Here is a 12,182-nt window from a genome sequence, read left to right as displayed (position 1 = left end):
AGGTCTGCACTGTAATACACTCTGTCTGCCGTATTATCATCCCTTTTTATCATCAGCTAACTGTCTGCATTCAAAACAAAGACCTAACGTTAGCATCTGAACTCCGAGAGGCTTAGAACTTGCAATTGGACACGAGGAAAAACGAAGGTTAACACAACACAGAAACTCCAGAGTTCCCAAGACAAGGCCTTTTAGCGACGCAAAGGCCTTCGTCTCTAGTCTACAAGCCAACTTCAAACGGAATTTCACTTGCTCTCGTGCAAACAAGCAGAAAAGGCCTTGACAGCAAAAAAACATTCATTAAAATGACAACAGAGGGTCGAGAGAGACAGATAAAGAAAAAAGACAAAGCAAGAGGGAGTACTGAGTGAAAGGCGAGACAGACAGGAGTAGCAGAGGGCTTCTCATTAAACAATCTCTTGTAACAGAGAGTTTGGAAATGACAGCAGATTTACATATGAGACTAATCCGTCTGTGCTGTGACACGGCTCCGCCACCTTCGTGCACTGCACGGGGGTGGGGGGGGTCTGCGCACCAAGAAACAGCATTTAAGCTCTGCACAGGGAGTGCACAAGATGGGCACTAAGAAGTCAAAATTCACAATAAGTACAGACAGAAACACCAGCAATGGACAAAACCGAAAGAGTCTAGTGGGAAAAGTATTACATTGAAAGTCTCTCTCTCTTTTTTGTTTGATTTTGTTATGCCCCAAGGCCTTTAAGTCCCACATCTATAATAATTCTTTCTTCAGATCTCGGTATGCATCAAGCTTTTCATGCTCCTTGATGCTGCTGTCACTTTGGATTGCTGCACCCACCATTACAACACATTTTCCACCATTCAACCAATCACAATGTGTCTTGTACAATAGTATTAATTCCAAAATGCCTGGGGTGAAATATGGGAAACCCCAAGGTTCTGTTTGAGGGCTTCTATTATTTACACCTTGTACTGCAATACTTGATACTACAAAGCTGTGGAATTACTCAACACCTTTATGCCAATGACACTCCGATTCATAAGACTACGAGGTATCTTATAAAACTAACCGGCAGTTTTATTAAAAAAAAAAAAAAAAAAAAAACGATATGGATTTGATTGACATGCGATTACACCAATCATGCTTGAACCCTCGTGCGCATGCGTGAGTTTTTTCACGCGTGTCGGTGACGTCATTTCCCTGTGGGCAGGCCTTGAGTGAGCTGTGGTCCCGCCCTCTCGGCTGAATTCCTTTGTTTCACACGCTGCTCGAGACGGCGCGCGTTGCTTTATCAAACTTTTTTCTGGACCTGTGAGGAATATCCGAGTGGACACTATTTGAGAAATTAAGCTGATTTTCGGTGAAAAGTTTAACGGCTGATGAGAGATTATGGGGTGTTTCTGTTGGTGTAAGGACTTCCCACAGAGCAGGACGTCCTGCAGCGCTCCCAGGCGCCATTGTCGGCCTGTTTCGACCTGAAAACATTCTAATTTAAGGCTTAATTCACCCAGGATGTCGTGAGAGAACAGAGAAGATTCAGAAGAGGCCGGCATGAGGACTTTATGCGGACATTCCACTGTTTAAGGACATTTTTTAATGAAAGACGTGCGCGCAAATTCGCCGAGTCGTTTCCGTGACGACTCGGTGAATCTGTGTGTGCCGCGTGTTGTGTGTTGGGGGGTTTGGCTGGACATTTTGGTGTTGTTTTCTTTTCTTTGCTCTCCAGGTGGTATGCAAACTGTTTTTTGTCTGTGGAGAAGGTGCTGGCAGAAGAGTCCTTCACCCTCATCAGCATGATTTGCAGCACCTGTGGATGATGCTCACATGCAGACTTGAGGACTTTCAGCTGAAGCAGATAATGAGATGGCGTTCTGCATTTAAGCCATGAGTAATTCGAGCAGAATTGCCGGGAACTCGACCTTGTGACGTTCGTTTGTGAGACGGTGAGGACCGCGCCTGGGTTTGACACATTGTGCCTGTGAAGGAGGACGGGTGAGGGACACATGCTGTCAGCACACATCAGAGGTGATTATTGTCTGAATGATCGTTAATGGTAATTTGGCATTCTGTTACGCAGTATATTTGAACATTGATGAGAATTGTGCAGTTTGCTTCTCACTGCCGTGGCGTATGGAATGATGATCCTCCACCTGTTGTGAGAAGCTGCTCATTTACATAAAGCTTAAATTCAGACCTGAATGTGTTGCTGATAGTGTGTGCCTTTGAAGGATATTTGTTGTAGCTGTTGACTTACCTCATCTTTTCCATCCTTCAGAGTCAGTTTGTCGTATCCATCTGGGGGGTGTTCGGCGGTGAGTCTGGGTCCAGAAGCGCCGAGCTTTGATCCATTTGGGCGCTGGAGAGCGCGCCGTCCTTCACCTCGCCAGACAAACGCACATTTATGTTGTACACCAATTATTGCACAGGAGAAAAATTAAATTGTTTTGTTTTTGGAACCGCTTTCTGGTTATTTAGCGCTGGGTTCAGTCAGACGCAGGTCCGCTCCTCAACCCGCGTCTGCACATAACAGTAGTTCCCGGCCATTCCAAAATGGACCCAGCGGCAGAAGCGGTTCCTTTTGCTGAAAAAGTTCAAGAATACTTGGAGAAGATATGGGAGCAATTACGGCCTCTCGCAAATTAAACAAACAGATGCTCGCATTACAGAGCTTGCAGTGCAAGCCGTTCTGCTTCCTGCTGCTCCAGCTGCGGCACTATCGATACCGGTGCAGATAACTCCGTCACCCAAGGGGAGGCAGAGTGCGGCGGATTATTCCGTGGATTTCCGAATTTTTTCTGCTCAGTCCGGTTGGAATGCCGCAGCTTTAAGAGGAGTGTTTGTGGATGGTTTGAATGATTCATTAAAAGACGAGCTAGCAGTCCGTGACGAACCAAAAGATTTAGATGAACTAATATCTTTGGTTATTCGTCTAGATGATCGGATAAAGGAGCGTGGACGCGAGAGAGGGCGGACATCAGAGCGGGTCTTTTCGTCTCGGGGCTTTCCCCGACACAGATCTGGGCTGCCTCTTCTTCGCCCCACTGAAACTCCTCCGACGGGACCTCTGGCTCCTCTTGCGGATGAGCCCATGCAGCTCGGACGAGCTGAAGCCGCCATATTGCCCCTTCACATAAGCGTCAAGAAAGATAGTGATGACGTATCTCCAGGTGTTCTGGGACAGGCAAAATAATGGACACAAAAAAATAAATAAATAAATAAAAATAAAAATAAAAACCTTTGGTTGTTTAGTTATTTGGGCTATTTTTGTTTTTGTTTTTGTAAGGGGTTATAAATTGTTTGGGGATTTGGGGGCGGTTCTGGTGGAGTGAACGACTGGCAGTTCGGAGCTCGGCTGGACTCAGATAATTGTTTGTAATCATTATTTGAAGTTTAGGTAATTTTTGTTTGAGGATTGGGTCATTTTGTTTTGTTGTTTTTATTTCCCTGTTTCCCTAACCCCAACCTCACATGCTCTAAGACCGTTTGTCTTTTGGGTTGTGGGGAGGGTGCCTCCTGGGATTGATGGTACAGTCCTCTGGGGGGCGCTGTTGCTCAATGTGTACCTGGGGACCTCTGTGGGATTCCGGCTTTAGCTGTTTCTCCTGGAACTGGCGGTAATGGTCTTCTGGGGGGTGTTGGGCTCTGCAAGTCATTCTGGGGGGGTTGTTTGTTATTTTTCTTTGTGAATTTATGTTGGTATTGTGTTGTTGGGGCTGTGTTGGGTTGTTGGATTTGGGTGTTTTTCTTTTCTTCCCGGGGTTGGATGGGACGGTCCCCTGGGGAGGGTTTGGGTGGATTTTGTGTTTTTTCTTGTATGTTGGGTTGTATATGGGACTTTTTGGTTTTTTTTGTTGATGCCAGCCGGCCTTCCAGCCGCGGTGCCCTGTCCTGCTGTCTGCGGTGGACCTTGGGAGCGTTACGCCATCTGCTTCCTGACGTGGACCCCGGAGGGAGGTGCTGTTCTCGGGCCTGGTCTGTTCGGTCGCCGGGAGGCTTCCCGTTGATGGGGGGGTACTGTTGTGTGTTGGGGGGTTTGGCTGGACATTTTGGTGTTGTTTTCTTTTCTTTGCTCTCCAGGTGGTATGGAAACTGGTTTTTGTCTGTGGAGAAGGTGCTGGCAGAAGAGTCCTTCACCCTCATCGGCATGATTTGCAGCACCTGTGGATGATGCTCACATGCAGACTTGAGGACTTTCAGCTGAAGCAGATAATGAGATGGCGTTCTGCATTTAAGCCATGAGTAATTCGAGCAGAATTGCCGGGAACTCGACCTTGTGACGTTCGTTTGTGAGACGGTGAGGACCGCACCTGGGTTTGGCACATCGTGCCTGTGAAGGAGGACGGGTGAGGGACACATGCTGTCAGCACACATCAGAGGTGATTATTGTCTGAATGATCGTTAATAGTAATTTGGCATTCTGTTACGCAGTATATTTGAACATTGATGAGAATTGTGCAGTTTGCTTCTCACTGCCGTGGCGTATGGAATGATGATCCTCCACCTGTTGTGAGAAGCTGCTCATTTACATAAAGCTTAAATTCAGACCTGAATGTGTTGCTGATAGTGTGTGCCTTTGAAGGATATTTGTTGTAGCTGTTGACTTACCTCATCTTTTCCATCCTTCAGAGTCAGTTTGTCGTATCCACCTGGGGGGTGTTCGGCGGTGAGTCTGGGTCCAGAAGCGCCGAGCTTTGATCCATTTGGGCGCTGGAGAGCGCGCCGTCCTTCACCTCGCCAGACAAATGCACATTTATGTTGTACACCAATTATTGCACAGGAGAAAAATAAAATTGTTTTGTTTTTGGAACCGCTTTCTGGTTATTTAGCGCTGGGTTCAGTCAGACGCAGGTCCGCTCCTCAACCCGCGTCTGCACATAACACCGCGACAGGAAAAACACCTCCGTGTTGAAAACCATTTGTAAAATTCAGGCGGCTTTTGATGGCTTTCAACAAGTGAGTAACTGAGAAATTGTTTAACAGCTTGGGCATGTTCCAACTTGCCCCTTAAGGTTTCCAACGGAGGTGTTTTTCCTGTCGCGACCCCCCGCGGTCGGGTCCGGCCCGACATGCGACTCTGCCCGCATGTTCTTTCATTACAAAATGTCCGTTAACAATGGAATGTCCGAATAAACTCCTCATGCCGTCTTCTTCTGAAAGTTCTCTGTTCTCTGATGAGTTCCTGGATCAACAGAGCCTGAAATGTGGAAGTTTTCAACTTGAAACGGTGAGACGCTGCCGCCTCGAAGCGCAGATCGCCGTCAGGCACCGTGGGCCGTCCTTAAAGCGACACTACCAGACCAAAATCTCTCATCAGCCGTTAAAATGTTTATTGAAAACCAGCTGAATTTATCGAATGGTGTCCACTCAGTTGTGCCTTACAGTTTTTGAAAAAATTTTGATCAAACAAAGCAGCAGTCTCTGAGCCATTCCTAAACAATGAAAAAATCGACGAGAGGGTGGGCGACTCCTCACTCAAAGACTGCCCACAGGCGAATGACGTAACTGACAGGCGTGAAAAAACTCTCGCATGCCCACGAGGGTTCAAGCATGTCTGATGTAATCACACGTGATTCAAATCCATATGGTTTTTGAAAAAAATAATAAGGTCGGATACTTTTCTAACAGACCTCGTATTATTAATGCATATCAGTTCATTGCCTGTGGGCATTTTTCAAAGGTGATAATAAATTATACAAATTTTCTATAATGATTTTAACTGAAAGTGCAGGAAATTAAAATTTTGTGAATAATTGTATTTATTATTTGGCGCATTTAGTTGATGTCATGTTTTACAACTGGCAAGGTTGAGATGTCCTTTGTTCAGAGCTTGTCTGGTTAGCAGGGGCTGATTAATGGTGATATCAATGCCCATTGTTCACTCTTGTTACCTAATATCCCTAATTTCTCCAAAAACATTAGTCCTATCAACTTTCCATTTTTGTGGCATTCATGCTTGACCCAAAATTCAAAAGCATACCAAACGGAAAACGTCAGCTCTCCCCAGTTTTGCTGTGATTAAAGTTACACACATGTACACAGAGGCCACTTCGCTTATAGATAATCTCTACAAAATCATGAATTTGGAGAGATTATCTCACCCCAAGAGCTACACGTCAAGCAATTTCTTACATTATAATTTGGAGAAGACTGATGTGATGATGATGATGATGATGATGATGATAGGTCCACCAGGACCCAGAGACTAGTATGTAAGTCTTATAATAAGTCTCATATAAGCCTTGAGGGAACTGATGCCGGTGCTTATCCCCAGATTGTCTAGGAACGTCCCTGGACAAGACGTCAGTCAGACACAAGTCAGGACTTCCCCAGCTGAGGCTGGTACACATTTTATAGCTGGGTGGACAGAGACAAGTATTGTGTCCAGGGACAGAGACAGGTAGGTCTACATGTAGGTACACCCAAGTACTTATCCCACTGAGCTATCTGCTCTACATTTATCATTACTACAAGAAAAAAAATCTTGGGTTGGTCTTTGACATCATTTTGTACTTTGATCAACATATTAAAAACATGACTCAAAAAAATAATACGGTGCAATATTATCTGTCGGTCCCTGCTTCTGTAGATTTTATCCCTTATCTCAGAAAACGCTGGTTGCACAATCTTAATTTCCCTGTTGAAATATTCAAGATAAACCTTTTTGTAGGCTTTAATGGGACACTTTGCCAAAAAGTGAAGCTTTGCCATGGTAACCGCCAAAACCAACAAAAGTGACTCACTATAAATCTCAGCACAGAGGCTTGAGAACAGCTTTTTTTTTATTAATTTACTCAGACACCCACAAATTTCTAGTTGAGCCAATGAACATTCTTCTGGAATGTCACCAGAAATTTTGGTTTTGACCTTTATCCCCAATGAAAGTTCAGCAACAGTTCAGCAAACTAGCATCACTGAAAAGACAGACTTACAAGAGTGCTACGGAATCAAAAGTGCAACAATCTTGGATGTTTGACAAAAATTTGACACCAAAATCAACACCATAGAACCAGCCCAAAGGTCTGCTTGGGAACAGTTTGCAACACCGCAGTAAAAATTCAACAGCACAATATGTTTATTGGACTGATGTGCACATCATCCAAAAGGATTTCCATTCCCTCACGTCAGCAGCCTGTTCCTTTTGGACTTTCACTGCACAGATATTTAGGTATCCCTCCCCAGGTTAATGTATGCTTCATGATTGCATCTTGAAGCAGGTATGCAGGTATCTCTAAGAAAGTCTCAGGGGCATCTTCAGATGCCTGTCTGTCAGATCATGTTAGAGCTGCAGGAAACTCAGAATTTCTACCCTCAACCTTGATTTCAATTAGTGCATGCAAGCTGAGGTATAGTGAGGTATAAAAGCATTGTATTTGGTGCATGTAATACCTTTCTGTTCATTTTTGCACATTATGCACCGAAAGGCTATACACTTGAAATTGCCATGACAGTCTGAGTAACACCTATGCGAATACAGCATCCTTAAATATCTTTTACAACTGCTGTGTGGACAGTATACATGCATGAACCATCTCATGTAAAGAGCATCTGAGTGATGCATTATTTAAATACAGCACAACACAGCTCTGGATGTCAGACTTGGTTTTTGGTGATCTAAGGCCAAAAACAGTTTTGTGACGGACCAGACCACACCTCATCTGTAGACCAACATGCCTAAGGGGGCACACATTGATGCAAGTATATTTGGTACCACAAGAAACCTGGTGCTGAGCATTGAAATGACAAGTGTGTTGGGTGTAAAATAGCAATGATTTCTGCGCTGGTATAACAGAACAACAACACAACAAATGTATGCCATCAATAACTGGTGTGTGTGCTCTTTTATTTCACCGACTCTACAAATTTCCTGTGACAGGCTTTGTCTTGGGGCTGGAGCACCACCTTTTCTATCCAGTAAGAGAGATTCACATGATGGGTATGCAAATACAGAATGTGGACAAAAGAGAGAGAGAACATAAAGGGGGAGAACAAGTGAGTGAGAAGAGAGGGAACACGTCAAGCTGCCTGGAGGGAGTAAGCAAATCCCCCAAGCAACAAAACAGTCACCTCAAACGGCAGCTTAATGAGTCTGCATGGGGAGGATAAAAACAAATTATGACATTGATGTATTGGGCTGTAGCACAGCTCCGTGTATAGCCTCATTTTGCTCTAAATAGAAGTTTATGAAGCTAAACAGTTTAGAGCATTGTTACCATACAGGTCTGATTGGTGGATTGCTGCAGAGATGGTTGTCCTTCTGGAAGGTATTCCTCTCTCCAAAGAGGAATGCTGGAGCTTTGACAGAGTGACCATTGGGTTCTTCATCACCTCCCTGACTAAGGTCCTTCTCCCCCGATTGCTCAGTTAGTTAGTTTAGATGGGCTGCCAGCTCTAGGAAGAGTCCTGATGGATCGAACTTCTTCCATTTATGGATGACAGAGATCACTGTGCTCATTGGGACCTTCAAAGCAGCGGAAATGTTTATGTACTCTTCCCCAGATTTGTGTTTCAAGACAATCCTGTCTCAGAGGTCTACAGACAATTCCTTTGACTTCCTACTTGGTTCGTGCTCTGACATGTACGGTCAGCTGTGGGACCTTATATGGACAAAGGTGTGTGTCTTTCCAAATCATTTCCAATCAACTGAATTTACCCCAGATGGACTCCAATTAAGCTGCAGAAACATCTCAACGATGATCAGCGGAAACAGAATGCACCTGTATTTTGAGCTTCATGGTAAAGGCTGTGGATACTTATGTTCATGTGATTTCTTAATTTATTTATTTGTGATAAATTTACAAAAATCTTAACTTCTTAAAAAATCTTAACGGGTCACTTTAGACAATGTACTTTCGTTTTTAATTGCACTCCTCCCACTGCACTGTTTTTTCTGTTTCTCTGTTTTTCTGTTGCACACAGCCTTTCATATTTCATATTTCTTTTTATCTTATATTTTATCTTATTTTGACACATATGTTATATTTTATCTTAGCATTTTATCTCTTCTTAATGTTGCACCATTGTACCGAAGCAAATTCCTAGTCTGTGAATCCTGTTCACTGGCAATGGCAATAAACTTCTTCTGATTCTGATTCTGATTCTGAAAAAAAACTTTTTCACATTGCGAGTAGAATTTTGAGGGAAAAAAATTATTTCATCCATTTTGGAATAAGGCTGTAGCATAACAAAATGTGGAAAAATGAAGTGCTGTGAATACCTTCTGGATGTGCTGTATGTATGACAGCCATCCCAGAGTGGTAGCTATAACCAGGCAAGAGGTCAGTGAAAGATAACAAGCGTCAACATTTTAAAATGTTTTTCTGTCATAAAGACTCCAAAAAGATACAGTTTGGATTATTTATGACTGAATGTTATGGAGTTATGGGTAAAAAGTGGAACAACGGTGACAAGAGCCAATCTCAGTTTGTAAAGGGTCTAAAGGTAAAGTCACCCCAATTTTGGTTAAAAGTGATGGAAGTTATTGGTTGAGCTACTGGGGTTCTAAAAAGGAATACTTTCACCATCACTCATGTCATAGAATCTGACAGATGTGGACCTTGTTTGACCAACTGGAAACAAGCATTCAACAAAGTTAAAACTATTGCATTTATTAATCTTATTTTACACACACACACACACACACACACACACACACACACACACACACACACACACACACACACACACACACACACACACACACACACACACACACACACACACACACACACACACATTATTTACTAGGAGTCTTGATAAATTTGCAGCTTTACTGCACAACAGCATATTTCTCTGTTGTTCCTTTGTGTCAGATTTATGCAAATCCATGGGTCAATCACTGGCACCCCATCCCAGGTTGATTTCAGACCCCTCAGGTGAGAGGATGGGGCCAAATGACATTCAGTGTTGCACCAAATTCTACACCCAGCCAGCTTTGCATCCTATTTGGCAACACAAACAGCACCCTTTGCACAGAGTTGCCAGGTAAGGTGGTCCCAGAAAGAGCTAAATGCCTTTTCTTTAACACAATTTTCTTGTCACATTTGAAAATCCAGTCATCCTTGGAAGACTTTCATCTCTATAGCCCCGCCCATCCTGTTTGCTGGCGGAGGTATAGGCTCTCTGAGTGCTACACCAGTAATCCTGTTACATTGGAATTGGCTGCATTTCCTCCCCTCCAAAAAAATAAATAAATAAATAAAATAAAATAAAAAATACAATGATCACACAGTTCATTCAGCGTGCTATTTGTGAATGGAATTAAGGTTTTTGTGTTTTGTTTTTAATTGCCTCTTACTGCTGCAAACGCGCACACGTGAAGCTCCGCAGCCGAACTGGAAATGACAGCCGACGTTTACGCGCCAAATCTCTCCGACACGCGCACTCCATCAGCCTGCTTCTCCCAGCTGCGCTCGGAACATCGACTCAGTCACGCGTCGAGTCCACTTCAGCCTCTGACTGTGAGCACAGAAGCGTGAATATAAACTGTAGCCAAATTTAAGACTTTTTTTGCCGCGGTGGATTTTACGCACAGCCGTTTTTTAAAGTCGTTTTCAGTCTTTAAAGTTGTTAGAAGTGCGTCACTAAAAGATCACACGCGCCACAGTCATTATTAATAACACAAAAAGCATAAGAAAAAATGAGAGAGAGAGAAAAAAAGGAAATGTCCAATTTGAATTTTCTGAACTCACCGATCAGGTGGGTCGCGGTCCGCGTGGAGATGCGCTGCGCTCTCTCTCTCTCTTCTCTCCTTCTAATGTCTGACGATGTCTGTCCCGTCAGTTCTGTAAGAACGAGGCATCACACACTGCGATCCAATGAGAAGAAATCCTCCTGGATCCATTACAAACTACAACTAATCGGCGCTTTGTGGTTTTCCCTCACACACACTCCGTCGCCGCATGCGTCAGGGCGCATCGCGCAAGGCTCCAGTTATGCTTTTATGATCACCTTAAAAAAAAACAACCCAAAACCACCAACATTACACTGACAGAACTGCTCGTGTGTGAGTGCAGGTTCCCTCCTGATGCACTGCGAAGAGAGAAAGAGATAAAAAAAACTACCACGAAAACTCATCTTTAGCCATCACCGCATCCAGACTTATCTTTTGCAAACTCCAAACGTTCAACTCGATATAAAGCTACAGTGTGTAGGATTTGGCGTCATCTAGTTGTAAGGTTGCAGATTTCATTATGTCGTTTCCAGCCACAATTTTGAGAATACATAATCCTGTGATGAGGGTTTTTCCAACTTGTTAGTCTGCACTTGTAACCAGTCGACCTCAGCTGAATCCCAATTTAAAGATTACAAACACTCTAAGGCTGCATTCGTTGGCCATATAGCACAGCAGATAACTGAAACAATCATGCAAATGGTGATAAAAGCATCAAATTCAGCAGAAATACTCAGACACTCCTCTTTTGAAAAAACGATTGGCCACTTGACTTTTCATTCGGTGGTCAGGTAGGGGTCAATTGAAGAATTACACAGAGGTCAAAATTAAAAGATGCTCCAATCATATTGAAAAATATTGCACATTATTTGCCTGATCATAAAGATTCCAAAAAGGTATAGTTTGGACTATCTGTGACTGAATTCTATGGAGTTACAGGATAAAAACAGCAAGAATGGTGACAAAGGTCAGTTTCATTTTGCACAGGGGTCAAAAGTTAAAGTTGCTCCAATTTTGGTAAAAAAGTGATGCAAATTATTGGTTGAGCTAATAGGATTAATAAATGGAATAGTGTTGAATGCTTGGTCTCCAAAGTAAAGGTCAAACAAGGTCTACGTCTATTGGATTCTATGATATGTGACATATGTTACTCTGTAACGTGATAAGTAAGGATGATACATGGTCCAAACTATTCCTTTTTAAAACCATGTTAACTGTAATTAATTATACACTAATGAATAAATTATTAAAGTGCACATCTCTGCTAAATGAAATGTCAAATGAGCTGACTAGTCTAAATAAATTATGAAAATACTGATATATTGCATTTTATTTTTGTGCCATATGCCCTGAGAAATTAAGTCATAAACATGGGAAATTAATTTGTATCTGCCGCTGATTAACTCTCAGAAATGTGAGCCTGTGGAAAATGCCGACTTCCTAAAAGTATGGAATAGAACTTATTTTTGTTTTTTATGGGAGAGCTCCATCGGGAGCAGGAGTTGCAAAGAAATACCAGACCAGCCCCCAGCC

At 43.1% G+C, this 12,182-nt stretch overlaps 1 protein-coding gene across 1 annotated transcript in view; it reads right to left on the bottom strand.

Moving 5' to 3' along the window:
- Positions 1 to 10,877, bottom strand: part of rftn1a (raftlin, lipid raft linker 1a) — a 59,205-nt gene extending 48,328 nt beyond the window's left edge. The window contains exon 1 of the mRNA XM_034160259.1: positions 10,669 to 10,877. The gene's annotated coding sequence lies outside the window, so the exon portion shown is untranslated. The remainder of the gene's footprint in view (positions 1 to 10,668) is intronic.
- Between the last annotated feature and the right edge of the window lie 1,305 nt (positions 10,878 to 12,182).

This window comes from Thalassophryne amazonica, chromosome 20, assembly GCF_902500255.1.
Source record: "Thalassophryne amazonica chromosome 20, fThaAma1.1, whole genome shotgun sequence".
Classification (NCBI taxonomy): Eukaryota; Metazoa; Chordata; class Actinopteri; order Batrachoidiformes; family Batrachoididae; genus Thalassophryne; species Thalassophryne amazonica.
Note: the sequence above shows the minus strand (reverse complement) of the source record. Positions and strands in the feature narration are given on the sequence as shown.